General features: G+C 41.7%; 1 protein-coding gene across 1 annotated transcript in view; it reads left to right on the forward strand.

The window, feature by feature from the left end:
• Window positions 1-23,196, forward strand: part of cap2 (cyclase associated actin cytoskeleton regulatory protein 2) — a 232,355-nt gene that overhangs the window by 17,606 nt on the left and 191,553 nt on the right. The gene's annotated exons all lie outside the window — the stretch shown is intronic.

Consider the following 23,196-nt stretch of genomic DNA (forward strand, 5'->3'; position numbering starts at 1 on the left):
CGTATGAAGTGGAGGGACTGACCTGGTGGTATCATCACTAGACTATTAATCCAAAGATCCAGGTAATGTTCCATGTTTGAATCCCGCCATGGTGGAGAGTACAAATTTGAATTCAATAAAAATCTGGAATTGAGAGTCTAATAATAACTATGAAACCATTGTCAGCTGTTGCTTAAAAAAAAGTCTGGTTCACTATGCCCTTTGGAGAAGGAAACTCTCATCCATACCTGATCTGGTCTGCATGTGACTCCAGATCTCAGCAATGCTGGGCAGTTGGGGATAGGATGCTCTCATCCAGTGAATGAATTTAAATAATGTGACCAAGTAGGCTGCTCATTTCATGGATACTTTAGGGATGGGCAACATTTCTGGCAAGCCCACACATCATGAAAGAATAAAACAAAAGTTTGAATGTTGAGTAAGGAAAACTGAGTTAAGCTTTGATACCTCCATTTGGGATGAGACATTAGATGCATGGTCATCTAATGAAGTACTCTTCAAACCTAAACACAAAAAAAATCATAGAGTCATGCAGCAGGCTACTGAGCCCACTCTGTGTCAGCTCCTGTAAGGGCTAAGTAAGCAAGCTAAGAGCTTTGCCAGCCCTGGTCTTTCAGAAACTTGAAGAAACCAGAACAAGATTGATTCACTTTGTTTTAAGAATGGATTTGTATTCTACTTAGTAGATTTACAGAGTTTAAAACTTTAACTAAAATCAGCAGTTTGATTCCCTGTAAATACAGATGTATCATAATCCAGTCATTGAAAATAATAGATGCCATGCTGTTCTGTATTTAGGACTACTTTTTAATACTAAAATCTGCCAGTGGTATTTGTGTCAATTTGTTCTTGGATTTCAACCAGTTCAGTAATGGAGGAAAGAATGCTTGACTAAACTAAGAAACGTAGGAACCGTTATAGAATTCTGTGTACGCTATAGAAGTAACATGGAGTTTAAAATTTGTTTCTAGATGGTAACTGAAGGAGGTGTTGGGAGTTGAAGAGGAGTAGACCAGGGTGTCCTGAAGAAAGGCCCCGGAGAAACCTCAAAGGAGGGGGAGAGGAATATGTACTTGGTGGTAGCATTATGCTGGAGATGAACAAAATAAGTGGTATGATCCTTTGGATGTGAGGCTGGTGGGAAGAAAGTTAGGATCATTGCGACCCTATCATTGTTGGGTGAGGAAAGAAATGTGGGAAATGGGTTGGATACAGCTAAAGGCTCTGTTAATTGTGAGTGGAGAGTCGGTTGAGGAAAAGCGTGGACATTCCTGAGGAGCCCCTATAGAAGGTGACATCATCTGAAAAGATGTGAGGGAGATGATGAAACTGGGAGAATGGAATGGAGTCCTTACAGGAAGTATGGTGTAAGGATGCCACATCCCAGGTCTTATCATGACATCGCTTGCTTTCAGCATAACCAATTCATTTTCACCCACTTGTAGTCCTCATTATCATCTACCTGGTTTTTCTTCTTCCCTGGCTTACGATTGACAACCCCTTTTTTCTCTCAGTCTCTGGGCACTGCCTCATCTATCAGCTTGCTCATTTATCTCCACCCCTTGTCATCAAGATAAATACTTTTTCTCCAACGCTGTCAGTTCTGAAGAAAGGTGTGTGAACTTGAAACTTACCTCTGATTTCTTTCCATGAATGCTGTCAGGCCTCCTGAGTTTCTCCAGTAATTACAGTTTTCAATTCAGATTTCCAGCATCCATAGTTTTTATTTATACTGCAAGGAGCATGAGTCACTTCGTAAAACTGTGATTAAACTGCAAATCATTTATTAAAGTGCATAACATTGGTTCATTCAGCTGGGAAAAAGGCAGAAATCCTCCATTTCTCACCACAAAATGCTAACCGATATGACAGTAAAGAACAGCAGAGGACTGCTTCAGAAATAATAATGTCAGGAATATTTAATTTCAAAGGTACACCAAATAGACCATAGAATTGGGCACCTTGGAGGCACTACTTTGAGATTTTACTTTTAAACTTGATATTAAAGCTGAAGCTGAACTAGTAAATGTACGTTTTGGTATATCTTTGATAACATTATAGCTTTCCATGGGGTTAAAGAAGTAACAGTTACTTTTGAAGAAAATATGAGAGAGTTTAATTATTTCAACCTCAAGTAATATGATTCTTGAAAGAGCCATATTTCACAGAAGACTTAAGTATCTAGGGGGTTCACAGATGAATTCATTTATAATCTCTAAAGATCAATAGTCAAATGATACTCTGGTGACTTAAAATCAAAATTCATAAGAAAATGTTTGTAGATTGCTGAATAGTCTTTAACAGACTTATTACTGTCCAAATAAGACCTGACTCTAGCAAGATCCATTTAGTTGGTAGTGAAGCTGAAGTCCAGTAGCAATACACATTAATCCAAAGGTAAAAAGATCAACCTTGGCAAAAGAGATCAGTAGAACCCGTTCAATTCTTAAAGTACAGAATCAAATGATCCACATAAACCAGTACAGTGAGTAAGGCAGGCACGAGATGCTAAAAGTCCTTGTCAGTACTATGGAGCAAAGAAACTTCATTGGCATAGACAGCATCTAGCTATTAAAAGTGAATGATTTATCTGTTATGTAATAGCTTACTTTTGGAACCCAAAGAAGACATGGATGGCAGAAGGGACTTATTGCCTGTAAATTGTCAAGAAGAGAATCAAAAAGAGAATCCAAGTCAACAGTCTTCAACACAGCAAATTACTAGTCTTCGAGTTGAAAGGTGTTCTGAGACAATGGTGAAACATCCAGATCACGTGAAATTATAAAGTCAGAAACTTTTGTAATTCCAACCAGACAGCTCACTATCATTCTCTCCTGGGTAATTAGGAATGAGCAATAAATGCTGGCCTAACCAGAGTTGTCCATATCAAACTAGTGAGTATTTTTTAAAAATGCCTGGTTTAGCCTGTGATATTATTGATGCACTTTGACTTCACTGAGATAACAACACCGTATTACGTCATTCTTTCACAGCTTACTAGGACACAAGAATTAATTAGATCAAAGAGCCAATGTGAATCTTGATATTTGTATCAGGATACTTAAGTGACCCAGTACTTAGATCTGTTAGCCGTGGCTCAGTGGTTGCACTCTTATCTGAACAAGAAGAGTAAGCATTCATGTCCTGTACAATATTTGGCTGATGCTAAATGCAGTGATTGCACTAGAGGGTTGGAAGAGCTATCTTTCAAATGTGTTGTTAAACTGAGGTCTCATCCATTTCTAATTTATTTTTTTTGGATGCCAACCCTTTAATGTGGCTGTGTATATTGGGTAACTTTTGGGCAACAACATGTGCACCTGTTTCTATGGGAACTTTTGATCATTACATGGGCATGTAATTTGGAGGCAACATTCATCCTTTTACATTCATTATTTTGGATGATGTAAAAGATCGCAGTACATGATATTGAAGAAGATCAGGAGAGTTTTGGCCAATATTTATACTTCATCCAATATCACCTATAATAGATTATCTGGTCATAATCTCTTTTGTTTTTGTGAAACCTTCTCGTGCATAAATTGACTATTATGTTTTCCCCACTTCAAAGTGGCTATAACTACAAGGGTGGGGTGTAGGTTTGCTCTCTGAGCTGTAGGTTTGATATCCAGATGTTTCATTACCTGGCTAGGTAACATCATCAGTGGTGACCTCCAAATGAAGCGAAGCTTTTGTCTCCTGCTTTCTATTTATATCTTTCTCCTGGATGGGGTTCCTGGGGTTTGTGGTGATGTCATTTCCTGTTCATTTTCTGAGGGGTTGATAAATGGTATCTACATCTATGTGTTTGTTTATGGCATTGTGGTTGGAGTGCCAAGCCTCTAGGAATTCTCTGGCATGTCTTTGCTTAGCCTGTCCCAGGATAGATGTGTTTACCCAGTCAAAATGGTGGGTTTATTTCCTCCATGTGTAGGGCTACGAGGGAGAGAGGGTCATGTCTTTTTGTGGCTAGCTGGTGTTCGTGTATCATGGTGGCTAACTTTCTTCCTGTTTGTCCTACATCCCATGGACAAAACCAACGTCGTCTACAAAATTATGCAAGGACTGCCAGAAACACTATGTAGGACATGGAGGAAAAAAAAACACCATTTCGACCAGGACAACACATCTATCCTGAGACAGGCTAAACAAAGACATGCCAGATAATTTCTCGAGGCCTAGCACTCCAACCACAACGCCATAAACAAACACAAGATCTAGATACCATCTATCAACCCCTCAGAAAACAAACAGGAAATGACATCGCCACAAACCCCAGGAACCCCATCCAGGACAAACATATGAATAGAAAGCAGGAGACAACAGCTTTGCTTCCCTTGGAGGTCGCCACTGATGATGTTACCTAGCCAGGTAATGCAACGTCTGGATATCAAACCTATACTCAGCGAGCAAACCTACACCCTAAACCTCAACCTGAGCTACAAAACTTCACAAACCTGGCTATAACTTCTTTGGGACCTCTTTGGTGAGTTATACTATTTTGTTTTGTTAAGAGCCTTTGAACATAATGTATTTGAGATTTTTTTAAGCCATGCAGTATTGCTTCATTTATGCCACATTAATTTGCTTGCTTTAAGTGCTATTAAAATATTCTGTGAGGTGTAATTTGCATTTCAGACTTGAAATCCCATTACTCAGTCATATTTTGTACCCTGTTTTTAATTGCTCAATTTTTATTACTGGTTTTTAAATATAATTCTCTGCTCACTTGGCCCTTTGGGTTTTCAGAATAATTGGTAGCAGTATAAGATTGTATAATAAAATGTATACTGCACACAAGTCACTTATTTCCTACATCCTTATAATGACAGAATGAATTATGTTTTATTTATTTTTAGAAACCCAAACCTTCTCCACTGCTTCAGTATATGACCTGTTTGTCGATCCCCAGTATGTTTTAGGCATCAAGCTGACAGAATGCAGCATATTTACATCTCATTTGGTTTTGTCTATTGTTAGTTTCCAACATCAAAGTTCTTAAATAAAATCATGCAATGTTGGCATCATTGACAAGACCACCACCAATTGCCTTGGGGAAGTTGGGGTGTGTGCTGTAGTTACACTATATTGTTAGGAGCTCCAGGATTTTGATTCAGTAACAGTGAAGGAACAATAGTATTGTTCCATGTCTGGATGATGCATGACTAGGAGGGGAATTTGCAGGGGGTGGTGTTCACATGTGTCTGTTGTCATGCTTATTTTGGTTGTAGAGGTTGTGACTATGGAATGTGCTGCCAAGAAGACTTGCAGAGATTGTCCTGTGTATATTGGTGACTGCGTACATCAGTCAGCCACTCTGGGTAGGTGGTGGAGGAAGTAAATGTTGAAAGTGTAATGGAGTACCAATCAGGTGGGCTGCTTTGTCCTGTTGTGTTGAGCTTTTGGAATGTTGTTGGAGTTGCACTCTGAGTCATGGAGTGTACTGTATTCCATCTGCACCTGACTTGTGCCTTTTGTAGATTTGGACAGGAATTTGGGAGTTTGCAGAATTGATGTATATTTGTGAATCACAAGAAGTTACTTCTTGATATTACTACTACCTGATACAATTGCTTGTGATTCCTTTTTTTTCTTAAATTTATATGCAGTGTCTTCCATATTTAAATTTGGTATGAAAGCACCATAACTTTGTCTTCCCTTAGACGAGCCATACATGGAAGTAATGTGCTTTGTAAGTTGCCTTGGCTGCAGTAGATTATAGCTGAAAATGTGTTGCTGGTTAAAGCGCAGCAGGTCAGGCAGCATCCAAGGAACAGGAAATTCGACGTTTTGGGCAAAAGCCCTTCATCAGGAATGAGGAAAGTGTGTCCAGCGGGTCCCTACCTTTTATCTTAGCCTGCTGGACACACTTTCCTCATTCTTGACGAAGGGCTTTTGCCCGAAACGTCGAATTTCCTGTTCCTTGGATGCTGCCTGACCTGCTGCGCTTTAACCAGCAACACATTTTCAGCTCTAATCTCCAGCATCTGCAGACCTCACTTTTTACTTGCTGTAGATTATAGTTATACTGTAGTTGACAACATGCCCAAAGCAGTTGACCTGTAAGGACCTGCGTTGATGCTGGGACTGCCTTTTCATTTATTTGCGACAAGAGAGGTGATTGCAGATTTGGTGGAGGTTTGGCTTGTGATGGTTAGACTACCCAGAAATTCTCTCTGTTGCATATTCTTTATAACAACAATGTGCATTTATAATATGCCTTTAAAGTAATAAATGTTCTGATATCCTTCAGAGGAGCATTACCAAAGAAAACTTGGCACTGAAGAGACAGCAGGAAAGGTGACCAGAAGCTTGTCAAAACATTATATTTTAAATAAATAACAAAGTACAGCAGAAAGTGGAGTATTTGTTTAGACAGAATACTGCATTAAGCAGTTGGAAAGATGGATGGAACATTAGTTTGTATTTTATTCAAGAAAGAACACTGCTTTCCCCTCTCTTTTATCTCCCCAGCCCCCCTCCACTACTGTATGTGATCAGGCAAACTTAAGAAATTCTTAAAATGTGCTTGTTTTTTCAGAAATTTGGAATGAAAAGAGGAAGTACTGGAAAAGTCAACTAAGGTACTACAGTGAGGTTAAGCTTGCCTGTTCCCTTCCCTGTCTCTTCCCACTTCTCATACCAGGCTCTGAGCACAGAATTGAGGCTGACATGGCAGATAATGTGGTGATAGCCCATGTGCTTGTTTGGGTGAATGTAAAAGAAACCGTGATACTATTTTGTAGAAGAGCAGGAACTTTAACCCTGGTGTTCTAGTCAACCTTTATCCCTTAATCAATGTCAGAAAAATAGATTAACTGATCAATATCATCACACTGTTACCAGTAGGGAATATTAACTGCTGCTTTACCAATGTTACAGCAGTGACAACACTTTTGAAAGAACTTCTTAGCAGTAAAATGCAATAAGTTGAAGTTTTTCTTTCTACGCAAATGTTACACTTTCCTGTTTTCCACTTGAACGTTTCAGATCTGTTTGGAAATATAAATATTCAGAATCTCTTGAAATGCAACTTCGAGCAATTTTCTGAATGAGGTCCAAGGAAATTGACCTAATACATGTGCTTCCTTGTGAGCCTGAAGCATTTAAGTGCACAAATTGCTTATCACCCAACTTGCTATCCTGCTCCCACATGTTAAACTGATATTATTGACTATTCTATCTTTTCGGGTGCTTTGCTGTTTGCCTTTAAATCTACCAACATAGTTCTGCTCCACTAAGAAAACAATATGTAATCCCACTGTCCTTTTTAACTCACTATCTCGTCTCCAATCTCCCTTTCCTATCCAGGGTTCTTGAATGTGATGTTGCCTGCTAAATCATGCCCATCTTTCCCAAAACTGTGTTTGAATCTCTCCAGTCAAGTTTGTGTTGCTGCCGTGGTATGACACAGCTCTTATCAAAGTCACAAATTATGCCCTATGTGACTATGACAAAGAGTAAAACTATCCTTTCGCAATCTTCTTGATCTGTTTGCAGTCTCTGACATGGTTGCCCACATTACTCTTTTGAGCCTCTTCAGCCATCAGATGGATGGTACCACTCTCATTTGGTTTCCATCTCATTTAAATTGTAGCTTATGCATCAATTGCAATGACTTCTTTTTTCCACTCTTGCACAATTACCTCAGGTGTCCTCCAAGGATTTTGGCACCCTCTTATTTTTCATCTATGTGCTGCCCTGGCAGCATTACCTGACAACACAGCATTTTCACGTGTTTCATGTGAATGCTCATAGCACTCAGCTCTACCTCTCAATTCCCTCACTCAGCACCTCTATTGTTGCTAAATTGTCAGAATGTTATCCACTGGAGCATAAATTTCCTTCAGTTAAATATTGGCAAGCCAACATTTTCCTTTCCCTTCCCAGCTACTGACTCCATTTATCTCCCTGACAACTGAGACTAACACAATCTGTTCACAACCTTGATATCAAATTTAACCACGAGGTGTACTTCCAACAATATATTTACAACGTCGAGACAGCTGCTTATTATTATGAACAAACTTGGAGTGAGCTAGGTTTCTCTAAATCCAAATAATCAAGATTTATAACAGGGGGTTTTTCAGAAACCAGGGAGGTAAACTGGGAGATTCTTCCCTTTTGGCAAGGTGGTCACCGACTACTGCAAGCAATATCCAAAGCCTGAACTGTAACCTGACAGCCGTAAACACATGCAGGACCATTTAGTAAATAAGCAGTTGTCACATTACATGCCATGACTTATGGGATACTGTGCTGGAAATCATTTGAGGATGGCTTTATGATTGGGAAGTCATGCCTGTAAATTTACTAGAATTCATTTGAGGCGATAACAAACAAGATGTATAAAGGCGAAACAGTGGATGTAATATATTTTAATTTTCAGGAGGCATTTGGTTAGGCTACTTAATAAGATAAGATCCCCTTATATTGGAGATAGTATATTAGCATGGATTCATTGCTATGCTGAGCTCTGCAATAACGGTACCATATTGTCTGGCCTCCATGTTCTCAAAAGTAACATTTTATCATATTCATCCCTTAGCTTCACTTTTGTTTCAAAGCTGCAAACATCTTCTAATGTATTTTTCCCTTTCTAAAAGCAGAGTCCTTTTTTTCACATTTTCAGCCCATAGTCCAAAAAAAAGTGGTCTCTTAGTGTGGCTACCAAAATCTGTTCTACTGTAATTTCACTTCAGAAAAACATTGGTGAATTTTTCAAACATAAGTCTACAAAAAATAAAAACATGCAGCCATCGTTACACTTTTTAACTTTTTTGAAATTGTGCATTCTCATCCCTGTCTGAACTCACTTGATGTTAAAATTCTCATTCATACCTGTTTTAATCTCTAGATGTAACTAATCAAATTTACTTTAGTCTAACCTCTATTCCAACATTGGAAGGAAAAAGAGTAGGGGTGAAAAATAAACACTGCCAACACCAACTTGTACAAATTCTATTTATGTACAAACTATATTTATGTATAAAACTTTTAAGACCTTTAATCTAGTATATTCCAAGGCTCTTCAGAGTTCCATTTATGATTTACTTGCCAATTTAAATAGCCAGGTGTTTATGATCTCTCAAGTTCATCAGTGTTATCTCTTCTTGCAGCTCACAGTGCTATCGTATTTCTTAATGCAAAACTTGATATTTATGTTTTTGTCCTTATAATAAGTGCACTGAACATACAGTTGGTGCAGTGCTGCTCTATTTGGGTTTATTTTTTTCCCCACAGTCTTGGAAAGGTGGCTGCCTTTTTCTGCTTTTGGCTATTGAAATAACTCCTCACATTCTTGCAATCTCCTTACTCAATCCAGCAGAAATATTAGACCCCCTCATTGGCGCGAAAGACAATTGGCTCTGAATATTTATTGTTTCACTGTATACAGTATTAAAATATTTTGTTTTCAATAATGTAGCTTGTTGCTCAGTTTTTCACCTTGATCCTAAGATTGTCACAGTGACTATGTCTGTGATTCCTTCCCTACACTACTTGTATGTGTGCTCAGGCTTCCATTGATTGATTAATTGTCTTACATTTGTTTGCGTCACTGACTGAAGGTGACCCCAGATATTTTCTAATCAATCTATTTTAGATGTTCTTGCACACCTTTGGACTAGATAGGACTTGAACCTGGGCCACCTGGCTCAGAGGTAAGGACATTGCCACAAGAACTCTCGTTGGTGACCCCACCTATTTTTCTCATCACCACCTGTTCAGAGCAGGTGGGACTTGAACTAGGGCCTCTTGATCAAGAGATAGGGTCACTACCATTGCATCACAAGAGGGCCCAAATAAGTGTCATAGTATGCAGGAGGTATTAATTGCTTCAGGTAGCCTAAAATTGAAGGTGATTGAAGTTTTAAAATGATGACATTGTACCGCAAGCTTGCTTTTTCTAAGCATTATCTTCAGTTTTTTCGGTGGATCATGCTATCTTGGTTGCATGTTTTGGTCATTTCAGATGAATGTGAAGTATCCCAGGACATATTTTAAAGAGCAATATGATGTTCATCTGATATCCTGGACATTATAAATCCAGCTCTAATGGGAGAACAAAAACCGATTGTATCTGGGTGTATATATGCACAAATATTTGAAGGGTTTAGTGAGGTTGAAGTGGTAAATTGTGGTACAAAAATAAGGAAATTATAATTAACCTTTACAAAACACTCAGCTTGAGCATGTGTTAAATTCTGAGCACCACATTTTAGGAAATAAAGTTTTGGAGAGGGTGCAGAAAAGATTTTCAAATATGGCTGCAGGGATGGGCAACTTCAGTTACTGGATGAACTGGGTTGTTCTCCCTAGAGAAGATGAAAGGAGATTTGGTAGAGTTCTTCAAAGTCAGCAGTTTGCACAAAGCTGTTGGGGAGAAACTATTTCTGTTGGAAAAACAAAGTTTTAAAGATTTATTTTGATCGCTAAAGGAATTAGCGATAACATCAGAATCATTTGATATTAAACGGTTGAAATCTGGAACACGCTGCCAAAAAGGATAGCAAAGGCATATTCATTGATAACTTTTGAAAGGGAATTGGATGTCCATTTGAAGGGAAAAGTAATTGCAGGAATGGGAAGAAAGATGAGGGATTGGAATTAGCCTAAGTTGTTTTTGGAAGAGCTGAAATAGGTTTGACCGACTGAATGAATGGTCCCTTTCCATGCTGGAATCATAAAATAGTCACATTTTCCGTAATACACCCTTAACCCACATTACCAATATAAATTAACTGAATAAAACTGATGCTGGAAATCATAAACAGAAACAGAAATTAGTGAAAAAGCTCAGCAAGTCTGACAGCATGTGTGGTGAGAAATCCAGTTCTGAGTAAGGGTCACTGAATTTGAAACATTGACTCTGATTTCTCACCACAGATGCTGCCAGACTCAGAGCTGTTCCAGCTATAACTGATTAAATATCATTACACACAAACTAAAAATGAAATGTGTAAATCGGGTTCTAAGTTTATTGTCATTTAATGAGTTATCTTTTGACATTCTAATAAGAATTACTCTGGAACATTGCATCTATCAATGAGGCATTAGGTAAATACAAGACCATGCTTTCTTTCTTTCTCCTCGTTGTCAGAAATCTTGAAAGAAATGATAAATGCAATGGAGGGTAGCTACACCAAGTGTTTTCAAACAGATCCATTTAAAGATTTTGCAGAGAGGTTATGGAATCAGCACTCCAATCAAATTCTATTCTAAAACCCATGATCTGTAGTACTGAAAAGAGCCAGTCCTGAAGAAGTTTTACATGTTTTGCAATATTAACTGTTTGTCTCCTCAGAATATGCGAATCCTGCTGCACATTTTTAGCACTTGCTGTTTTTGTTACAGCTTTCCAGCATCTGCATTATTTAGTTTTTAGTCTAATCAATGGTTCAATGCATCACATGCATTTATGGAATTGAGTGTTGAGAAGCAGCTGGATTTTTATTCAAGGAGTATCTACTTAAATAAAGACTGTTCTGACTAAAACAAATTTGAGTAGAATGCCAGATTAGGCAGAATTTGCAGTAAAATCCATGAAGTAATGTGGGAGTGGCACTAAGTGAATTGGATCTTCAGAAAGCCAACATAGATATGATGGGCTAAATGACTTCCATATGTGCTGTGACCACTTGGTGATTCAGTAATTCTTAGGGGTACCAAGGCAAAAGTCATGAAGTGATACATTTATGGGGTATTATCTTTTTATTAATATCCAAATATTTGGGTGACACTAATATTGGTAACTGAGGAAAAATTATTTTGAAAACAGAAGAGCCAATTTGGATGATTATCTGTTGCCTGCTGCTTGCCTATCCTTCAGAGCTTAGGAGTCTGGAAAATTGTGTGTGTGTCTGTGTGTAGTTCATGTTTTGTAGGTGCACACTTAAGCCATGAGTTAAGTGCATTCCTAAGGCATGTTAACAATAAATTAAACTCATTATTACCATTTTTTTTAGCCAAGTGATATCCTTACCTTCATTTCCTTTTGGTATTTAATGTGTTGCACGTAACAATAATCTATTTTAATTCTGTAGTAAAGAATGAAGGAACTTGCATTAAATGCATTTCAATGTAAATACAGGTAGTCCTCACATAACATGATGGTTGTGTTCCCATACGACATGGTGATTATAGAAAATTGTGCAACGGATGTAATGGAGCCTATGGGGTAAAGCATGGTTAGGGACTCTAGTTTAGTGAAGCTAACAATTTCTGGTCAGTTATAAAGTTGTTACGAGTGAATATATTGTTGTATTCCCGACTCCTCGTGGAGGGGAGTTTATTCAGAAACTGGCTCTCTGCCATTAAACTTCGTGAAACTCCTGAAAGTTTTTTTTTGGTGCAAGTAAAATCTTTTTTTGAGGAGTTGGCTGAAGGGCTCGGATGCTCTGAATGGCTGAAGGTTTTGATTGGACCTGGATTTCAGAGAGAATGAGGGGCTGAGACTCTCCGATCCTTCTCAGATCCCCATCCCCCTCTTCAAACGGAGACTGGGTGAACCTGGACCAGGCATAACTTGGGATGGAGGGGGTGGGGAGAGATGAGGGTCGCCAGTGGTCCATCTTTACTTTTACAACTCCCCCCTTCGATAAACTTTTACGCTCTCTTGTAACGTTGCCATGTGTTGAAGCTTCAGATAGCCAGGAACTTAGCCTCTGTTTCAGAAAAGATCCTGCTTACTTTCCTACACTCGCTAGAAATAGCTGTATTTGTCTCATCCTTTGCTGTGTGTGTGTTCGTCTCGCGCTCTGTCTGTCTGTGTGTGTGTGTCTCGCTCTCGCGCTCTCTCTCTCTGTGTGTCTCTCTTGCTTTTTCTCTGTGTCTCTTGCTCTCTGTCTCTCTAACTCACTCTCTCTCTGTCATGCTCTCTTTTTCTTACCCCCTCCTTCTGTGAGTGCATGTCTGTCTGTGTACCTTGCTTTCGCTCTCTGTCATGCTCTCTCTCTCTTTCTTCACCCCCTCCCCTGTGTATGCTTGTGTCTGTCAATTTAACTCTCTCGTGCTCTCTCTCTTGCTCTCTCACATGTGCTCTCTCCTTGTGTCTCGCGCACGCGCTCTCCCTGTGTGTCTGTCTCTCTCGCACATGCTCTCTCTCCCTGTGTCTCGAGCGCCCGCTTTCTCCCTGTGTCTCGCGTGCACCCGCTTTCTCCCTGTGTCTCGCGTGCGCCCGCTTTTTCCCTGTATGCCTCTTTCTCGCGCACTCTGTGTCTCGTGTGCGCTCTCTCTCCGTCGCGTTGCTCTCTCCCTGTGTCTCGCGCGCGCCCGCGCTCTCTCTCTGTCTCGCGCGCGCTCTCTCTCTCGCTCTCTCTGTCTCTCTCTCGCTCTCTCTGTCTCGTGCGCTCTCTCTGTCTCGTGCGCTGTCTGTCTCTGTGTCTCGTGCGCTCTCTCTGTCTCATGCGCGCTCTCTCTCTGTTTTGTGCACGCTCTCTCTGTCTCGTGCGCTGTCTCTCTCTCTCTCTCTGTGTCTCGCGCGCTCTCTCTGTCTCGTGTGCTGTCTCTCTCTCTCTCTCTGTCTCACGCGCTCTCTCTCTCTGTCTCGCGCACGCATTATCTCGCTGTCTCTCTCTCTCTATCTCGCGCGCGCTCTCTCTCTGTCTCTTGCGCTGTCTGTCTCTGTGTCTTGTGCGCTGTCTCTCTCTCTCTCTCGCTCTCTCTCTCCCTCTGTGTCTCGCACACTCTGTCTCATGCTTTCTCTCTCTGTCTCGCGCACTCTCTGTTTCGCTCACGCTCTCTCTCTGTCTCGTGCGCTGTCTCTCTCTCTGGTGCCCTGTCTCTCTCTCTCTGCCTCACGTGCGCTGTCTCTCTCTGTCTCACACGCGCTCTCTCTCTGTTTTGTGTGCGCTCTCTCTGTCTCTTGCGCACGCTCTCTGTCTCGTGCGCTGTCTGTCTCTCTGTGTCTCGTGCGCTGTCTCTCTCTCTCTCTCTCTCTCTCTGTCTCGCGCTGTCTCTCTGTCTCGTGCGCGCTCTCTCTGTTTGTTGCGCGCGCTCTCTCTGTGTCTCGTGCGCTGGCGCTCTCTCTCTCTCTCTGTCTCGCGCACTCTCTCTATCTCTGTGTCTCGTGCACTGTCTCTGTCTCATGCTATCTCTCTCTCGTGCACTCTCTGTTTTGCTCGTGCTCTCTGTCTTGTGCGCTGTCTCTCTCTCTCTCTCTCTCTCTCTGTCTCTGTCTCTTGCGTTGTCTCTCCCTTTGGTGCGCTGCCTCTCTCTCTCTCTCTCTCTCTCTCTTGCGTTGTCTCTCCCTTTGGTGCGCTGTCTCTCTCCCTCTCTCGCTCTGTCTCGTGCGTTGTCTGTCCCTCTGGTGCGCTGCCTCCCTCTCTCTCTCTCTCTCTCTCTCTCTGTCTCGTGCGTTGTCTCCCTCAGTTCCGTGCGGTGTCTCTTTCTCTCTGTCTTGTGCTCTCTCTCTGTGTCTCGCGCGCACTCTCTCTGTCTTGCACGTGCTCTCTCTGTCATGCTGGCGTGTGTGCAGTCTCTATATTGCTTGCGCGCGCACACTCTGTTTCGCGCTGTCTTGCTTACGCATGCGCTCTCTCTATCTCTGTCTCACACGCGCTGTCTTTGTCTCGCGTTGTCTCTGTCTTGTGCGCGCACTCTCTCGCGCTATGTCTTGCTTGCGTGCGCTTTCGGTCTCTCGCGCGCTCTCTCTGTCTCGCTCGCTCACGCGCGTATGCTGTCTATGTCTTGCTTGCATGCGCACGCTCTCTCCGTCTCTCGCACATGCTCTGTCTCGCACAGGCTCTCTCTGTCTTGTGCGCTGTCTCTCTCTCTCTCTCTGTTTCGTGCGTTGTCTCTCTCTGTCTCGCTCATGCGCGTGTCTCTGACTCTCTGTCTTGCATGCGCGCTTTCTCTCTGTCTCGCACGCGCGCTCTCTCTGTCTCGCACGCGCGCTCTCTCTGTCTCGCACGCGCGCTCTCTCTGTCTCGCACGCGCGCTCTCTCTGTCTCACACGCGCGCTCTCTCTGTCTCGCACGCGCGCTCTCTGTCTCGCACGTGCACTTTCTGTCTCTCTGTGTCTTGAGCTCGCACGCTCTCTCTCTGTTTCTCTCTCGCGCGCGCTCTCTCTGTTTCTCTCTCGCGCGCGCTCTCTCTGTTTCATCCTGCTTCTCTGTGTCTCTTTATCTATCTATCGGTCTGTCTCTCTCTCTGTTTCCCCCAGAGTGTGTGTCTCTGTCTCTCTCACTCTCTGCCTGTGTGTGTGTGTGTGACTCTCTGGCTCTCTGTGTCTCTTCCAACACCTCGACCCCCGCCCCCCCCACCCCCCAACTCTCTGCATCATTTTAATAAGCACTCCCAATGTTCATTTTCTCCTACATATACAGATGACAGCCTGTTGTAATGGATGACAACCTGTTGTAATGGATGCGCTAGCAGAATAAATCACTGTTGGCTGGTGATGGAGGATGGAATTGGGTAACGGCAGTCAGGAATTTGCTTTCTAAAAACAATTATGCAATTACAAATCACATTTACGAAATGCGTGTTTATACAAGAACTACCCGTAGGTTAATGCTGTTAGGGCAGCTATGCGCTGCCAGTCAAAATTAAACCCGCTTATAGCATGTGGTACTTGGTGGGCCATTACTTATTTCCTCACACTACTGTGTGTATCAATAGGTTGCCTAGGTTATTCTGAGCATGAACAACTAGAATTATTTGTACATTGGAGTCCCTGAGAAGGGAGGTCTGGTGGGGGTGGTTGGTTGTGGTTCTGCGGATGTGTCTAGGGTGGAACTCTGATTCGTCTATTGTCATGTAATGTTTGAATATCTGCTCCTCCAACCAAAGCTGGGAACTTTTATTTCCTTTTTACTAGAGAATAACTGATGACTGTCTTATTGTATGTGTTATTTCAATATTGTCCTCAATGAACGTTGCTACAAAGAGACATGAAGTTGAAACTTTTTCCTCTGGATTCATTAGGACTGAAACACAAAATAGCCAACTCTTGAAAGGTAGAACAATGGCATGCGAAAAGTGTGCTGATTGTTATGTGGATGTAGAAATGATTGACTGTCTCCACAGTACTTTCCTTATTGGAATATTCTATTTGCCTTCATAGAAAAGGGCCATTTGAGTGAATAAATGTCTGTTTTAGCACATGGAGAGCACAAATGATATTCAAGTCATGACAGTGCCCTTTGGTAATTTATTCTCAAGCGTTCTAGCTACTTGACTGTCTGAATATAGTATCTGTGTCTGCTTTACCAGCTTGGGTGAGCACCTAAATATATGGTATTTTGCCCTAGTTCTGATTTTCAGGAGCTCCCAAAGACCATTTGAGTGCAATTGGTTGCATTTCTTTGCATGACCCTGGTACAGCATCAGTCTCTTATTCATGGAGCATTGTAAGTAAGATTGTTGCTGTACTTTGGACATAGTTGCACCTATTCATTTCCATACTCAGTTCTCAGTTGCTTTGGCAATTCTTCCATATTAATGCATGTTCTGTGTTAATATAGACAGCTTGAGAATGTGTGCTGCTGAGGTGACTAATCTTATTCCTGCTGACAGGATCTAGATAATGGACTGAAAGCTTGAACTGGAATTGGTTTCTTTTTGCCGATTTTAAGACCAAAGTTATCACGTACACTAAAGAACAGTTTCAAGCTACATTGCGTGACCAAATCTGAACCGGCAGATAGTGTACTGTTGTCAGCAAACAGGAAACTGTGAAACATATCTTTTGGAGGTCCTGGTTTTTACCTGGAGTCACTTCAGATTGAGCAACTTCCCATCCATGAAACATCTGGTTTTGATGCCATGATCTCCAAAATGGAAGGCATTAGAGAACACAGTAAAGAAAAAAATCATGCTGAAGTAGGGTATCACCAACTTGTTTAATTCCATAGGGAGCTGATGGCCTACTGGTATTATCACTGGACTGCTAATCCAAGACACAGGTTCTGGAGACCCAGATTTGAATCTTGCCATGGCAGACAGTGAAATTGGAATTTAATAAAAATCTGGAATTAAGAGTCTAATGAAATCATTGTCGATTGTTGGGGAAAACCCATCTGGTTCACAAATGTCCTTTAGGGAAGGAACCTACCATCCTTACCTTGTCTGGCCCACATATGTCTCCAGACTCTCAGTAATCGTGTTTACTCTTAATTGCCCTCTGGGCAATCGGGGATGGGCAAAAGAGTGCTGGCTTAACTGATGTTCTCATCCCATCAGTAAATTAAAAATTAAAATTAAGTGACTGGAGATTCACCCAATATCTAGGACTTGTGTGAGCATGTCATCGTAGAATTAACAAACTATTTATGGTGAATTTCTCAGGGTAGTCAAATCTATCAATTTCCCATCCAAAGGCCTACAGAGATGACTGTGTTTCAAAACTGTTTGGCTGGTTAACAGATCAGGTGTCAAGACCCATGTTTTGTTCTTTAGCATTTATACAGGAGCTGTCCAACTGTGAACACCATGTTAGTAGCCCCTCAACCCCTCCGGACACTGCATTGATTTTTTTTTGGCAGCGGATCCTAGATGAGATGTTGTACCCATGTACACAAAGATTCAGCCGAAGATGCGGGGAGGTGGAGGAATTGGGAATAAGGGATGACCCTACCTCCTGTAACCTAGACTATACCTACTCTCACTCTACCTCTTGTAAAAACGCCACCCCTTATTCCCAATTCCTCCGCCTCCACCACATCTGTTCCCAGGATGACCAATTCTACCTCAGAATCCGAGGTGGCCTCCTCCTTCCATGATTGCAACTTCCCTTCCCATGTGGTTGACAATGCCCTCGAGTACCTCTCCTCCACTTCACTCACCACTGCCCTTGAACCCCACCCTTCCCAATGTAACAAGGACAGATCCCCCAGTCCTCACCTTGCACACCAGCAACATCCGCATACAACGCATCATCCTCCGTCACTTCTGCCACCTTCAAACAGACCCTACCACCAGAGATATATTTCCCCCTCACCCCTATCAGCGTTCCAAAAAGACCATTCCCTCTACAAATCCCTCATCAGGTCCACACTCCACTCCTGACACCATTCCCTGCCATTGCAGGAAGAGCAAAACCTGCGCCCATGCCACTCCCCTCACCTCTGTCCGAAGCCCCAAGGTATCCTTCCAAATCTGTCAGAAATTTATCTGTACCTCTGCCAATGTCATCTGCATCTGTTGCACCCGGTGTGGCCTCATCTACATTGTGGAGACAGGGCTCCTTCTTGCAGATCGTTTCAGAGAACATATCTGAGACACCCACCAACTCCACCACCCCGTGGCTGAACAATTCAACTCCCCCTTCCACTCAGTCAAAGGCATGCAGGTCCTGGGCCGCCTCCACTGCCAAACCATTACCACCTGACGCCTGGAGGAGGAACGGCTCATATTCCACCTTGGGATCCTGCAACCACACGGGATAAGTGTGGATTTCAACAGCTTCCTCATTTCCTCTTCCCCCACATTATCCCAGTCTCAAGCCTCCAACTCGGCACTGCCCTCCAGACCCGTCCATCACACCCCCTGACCTATCACCTTCTCCCTCACCTTCATCCACCTATTGCTTCCCCCCCAACCCCACCGCCCTTCCATTTATCTCTCAGTCCTAACCCACAAGCCTCCTTCATGATGAAGGACTTATGCTCGAAACGTTGATTCTCTTCCTTGGATGCTGCCTTACCCAAAATTCAGCATGAGGACATCTTGGAGCGCATGTTGAGATTAAGTAACATTCTTAAGCATCTATGGATAATTTTCTCAAGCCATAACCACACTCAATGACAAAAGTCTGTGTACAACATTTTACTTAGATTAATTCTGAAGCAGACACGTGCTCATGACAGACCCACTTCAAAATTTTGTGTGTATTTAAATCTGTCAATCCAAAAGTGAACTGACAGGCACACAGCTGTGTAGTGATGGTTGTGCAAGCATTGGCATTTTAAAAAACTGCAGACTGGTTCCTTTTAATATTTAAAGGACAGCAGATTTAAATGTGTTGAGAGTTTCTTTTGACAGTTTCAATAGACTTGACTGTTCCAATGTGTAGTACTTTTAACACATTCAGACCTAGATCCAAGGAGAATTGCTCTGACTAATTCAAAAATTAAACTATTCATGATGACCTCCTGATCAAACTTGGTTCACTTAAACTCTATCGGGCATCTTGACTAATCACTGCTACCATAATGGTGAGTAATTCTGGATGAAGCCTTGGTTGGAATTCTGATAAGTTGTCTTTGAGATTTGTCGAGAAGGTCTTTGGGGTTTGGAGCTTGGAGCTGGAGCTGAAGGTTGAGTGTCAGGACAGGAAGAGTCTGCTAAGACTTGAAACACACCTTTTAAATCAGAACCGAAAGGGCTATCTGAAAGTAGGGGTATTTCTGAGATGGAAGAACTAAGCATGAATGCAGCAAACCCTAAATTTGAACTAAAAGATCCACATGTGCTTAGAAAATGTTAGAGGATTGAAGAAAAGTGCCCATAAGTTTCGTGTTGTGCAGATTGGCTGAAATAATGCAGGGAAAATGAAATGTATTCTTGAGAGTTTTGACGCTTTAATTTGATCCCAGAAAGAGAAGGAACCTTGAATACCCTGAAAAACCCCAAAGACGTTCTGAGGGGGGAGGTTATAAGGAAAAAGGGACTGTTCAATTGTATATTTTAGTACAAAATGTATGTGTTTATATTTTATTAAATTATTTAATGTATAATTTTCACCGAAGACTTTGAGGTGTGTTTGTATTTGCATGTTCGTTGTACTTTAACATTCATTTGTTTTAAAATGTAGAATCATGTGGTACAAATTCAAATCTCTCCTTAAACATTAATGGTGACTATTGGGATTATAATAGCCACTTTTCTGAATTATACTTGCTTTAGACAAGTAAGTCAAAAGTTCACCAGACGGACTGACTCATGGGAAGAGAGAAGAGGGCATTTTTGTCAGAGGAGAGATTGACTTTAAAGGTTATATTTACCAGAAGTTACAAGAATGAGAGCTGCAATTGAAAATTGTTAAAGGACTCGCAAGCATAGATATTAGGAGCATATTCTGACAAGCAAGTAAAGAGCCAAGAGTCAGTTTTTTGCCATTTTGAACTGTAATGAGAAATTTATGCAAACAAAACAATATGAATGTTTGGAATTCTCTTTGGAAGACCTGTAGTTGCTCTGTTTTGACTATATTCAAGGGTGGTCTACAGATTCTGAGTAATGACAGATATGGGATAGTGGTGGTGAAGTGGAGTTGAGGCAGAAAATCAGTAATTATTTAACAATGCAGCACTGAATGGCTAACTCTGGCTTCTACTTATGTTCTTACAAATTATTTGCAGTTCAATTGTTACTTGCAATCCTTATTGTTTAAAATCCAGTTGATCTTAACAAAAATGTGTTGGCACTTTCCAAAACAGTTGAATTGAAGCTCCAGTTACCTCTCAAATTCTGCACAACCCGGCTTGCACATTTTCTGGCAATTGCAATGTCCTTATCAGTTGATAGAAAAGGGCCCACCAAGTGAGAGAGGACACCATTGGGTGAGGGGGCATTATACATCTTCGCGTGACCTAATGGATGTTTAAGAACTGTTTTTCTTGAGGTCAAATTCTGAAAACATGACTTCACTACACTCAAAAGAACCCTTGGGCCTGAACTTTTGCTTCTGAGCAAGAGAGCAGAGTTGAGAAAATTCCTGAATTTGCAAATCTGACTCAGGAGAAAATGCACCAGATTGATGGATTTTCATTCCGAGGGAAAGAGCTTAGCCTGCTGCCCCAAGAAAGTGTTCACATGCAGCCAAAGGGGTTGTCCAGTGTGGAGGAAGGCTGTGGGAAAGGCCTGCTGAGATTTTCTCTTTTGGTGTGGGAAAGGCCTGCCTCAGTGATCTAAGACTTCATTGCTACTGAAAGGCAAAACAAGAATTTCTCTCTTCCTACACTCCATCACCCAACATGTGTCCCATCTCTGCCACCCCATGCCACTACAAGACCCTGATGACCCTACAAACTCCACATGCCAACTTGTGCATCTGTGTCAACATCCTTAGCCCTTGGTGCCAATCTATGCCCATCTATCCACTCCCCTTTCTCTTTGCAGCCCTTTTCCCAACTTAGTGCCAATCCAAGCTGAAAACCCACCCTTACACCTTAGAGTCATAGAGATGTACAGCATGGAAACAGACCCTTCGGTCCAACCCGTCTCGATGCCAACTCAGCAATTATCCACAATGGGAAGATCTCCATACCCATGCTGAGATGAAATAAGATGGACGTTTAAGAGGTTTAATGATTAATTTGCTATTTTTGAAAGCATCTAATTGATTTTAAAATTTCCTTCAGCTCTTTAATCCTTTTTTTAAAACAAGCACTTCTTATTTCTATCCCTACTTCAAAGACTTTATCAGCCTTTTGTGCTGTCAATCAAACTGAACTAACAGGGACCACACTATGATAGGTTGTGAAATCAGTTGTACAGCACAACTCCTAAAATGACAACAAGCTTTTGGCAACAGACAGTGAAATAGTAAGCAGTGATTAAAAAAAAATCACAAGAAAATAGTTTCTTTCAAGTGTTAAAGACCTTGACAGCTAGACAGTACCCTTGACAGTCTCCTCAACAGCTAGGTCATTCCAATGAGTTTATGCATTTATGTTTACTTATAACAAACCTATGGACATTTGACCACTCCCGTAGGACACTTTATGCCTCCCCAAAGGTGTTCCTGCATATTTCCAAAAGAATACCTTGCTTCTTGAGAAAGCTCCAAAAGTTTTAGTCTTTTTCCTCAGAAGTATGAATTCCATAAGTCCTAATTTGGATATCCCACTAGAGAAATTGGGAGGCTGTTCGAAGGCAGCTGGCATTTTAAGGTCTGCAGTTGCTTCTGTGAATCACAGATGTGTAAAGTATAATACACCCCCATTTCCCTCCTGATGAAAATAGTGGATATCATTTTGGAGGCAGGTAGCCCAGGATTGGGGATCAGACAACATTTTGTTGTAGAGTCATAGAGATGTACAGCATGGAAACAGACTCTTTGGTCCAACCTGTCCATGCCAACCAACCCAATGTAGCCCCATCTGCCAGCACCTGGTCCATATCCCTCCAAACCCTTCCTGTTCATATACCCATCCAAATGCCTCTTAAATGTTGCAATTGTACCAGCCTCCACCACATCCTCTGGCAGCTCATTCCATAATCGTACCACCCTCTGCGTGAAAAGGTTGTCCCTTAGGTTTCTTTTATATCTTTCCCCTCTCACCCTAAACCTATGCCCTCCAGTTCTGGATTTCCCAACCCCAGGGAAAAGACTTTGCCAATTTACCCTATCCATGCCCCTCATAATTTTGTATACCTCTATAAGGTCACCCCTCAGCCCCCGACGCTCCAGGGAAAACAGACCCAGCCTGTTCAACCTCTCCCTATAGCTCAAATCCTCCAACCTTGGCAACATCCTTGTAAATCTTTTATGAATCCTTTCACGTTTCACAACATCCTTCCGATAGGGAGGAGACCAGAATTGCACACAATATTCCAACAGTGGCCTAACCAATGTCCTGTACAGCCGCAACATGACCTCCCAACTCCTGTACTCAGTGCTCTGACCAATAAAGGAAAGCATACCAAATGCTGCCTTCACTATCCTATCTACCTGTGACTCCACTTTCAAGGAATTATGAACCTGCACTCCAAGGTGTCTTTATTCAGCAACACTCCCTAGGACCTTACCATTAAGTGTATAAATCCTGCTAAGATTTGCTTTCCCAAAATGCAGCACCTCACATTTATCTGAATTAAACTCCATCTGCCACTTCTCAGCCCATTGGCCCATCTGGTCCAGATCCTGTTGTGATCTGAGGTAACCCTCTTCGCTGTCCACTACACCTCCAATTTTGGTGTCATCTGTAAACTTACTAACTGTACCTCTTATGCTCGTATCCAAATCATTTATGTAAATGACAAATAGTAGAGGACCCATCTAGAGACTATTTCTGTCTTTATAAAAGTTCAGACCTTGATGTCGTCTGGGGAAAGGACGTTGCTGATAGATTCTGTTGCAGTTTGACTAAGACTGACTGGAAAGATTGTAACATTTCAAGTACAGTATGCTGGAGAATTATTCTGGTAGCAAAATTTTAATATGTTCATTTATCATTTTGCCTTGTTTTTTTGGTTGCAGTATTGAATTTACCTTTTTAAACATGAACATGATTCTGAGCACCAGAATAG

The sequence above is a fragment of the Hemiscyllium ocellatum genome, chromosome 34 (assembly GCF_020745735.1).
Source record: "Hemiscyllium ocellatum isolate sHemOce1 chromosome 34, sHemOce1.pat.X.cur, whole genome shotgun sequence".
Classification (NCBI taxonomy): Eukaryota; Metazoa; Chordata; class Chondrichthyes; order Orectolobiformes; family Hemiscylliidae; genus Hemiscyllium; species Hemiscyllium ocellatum.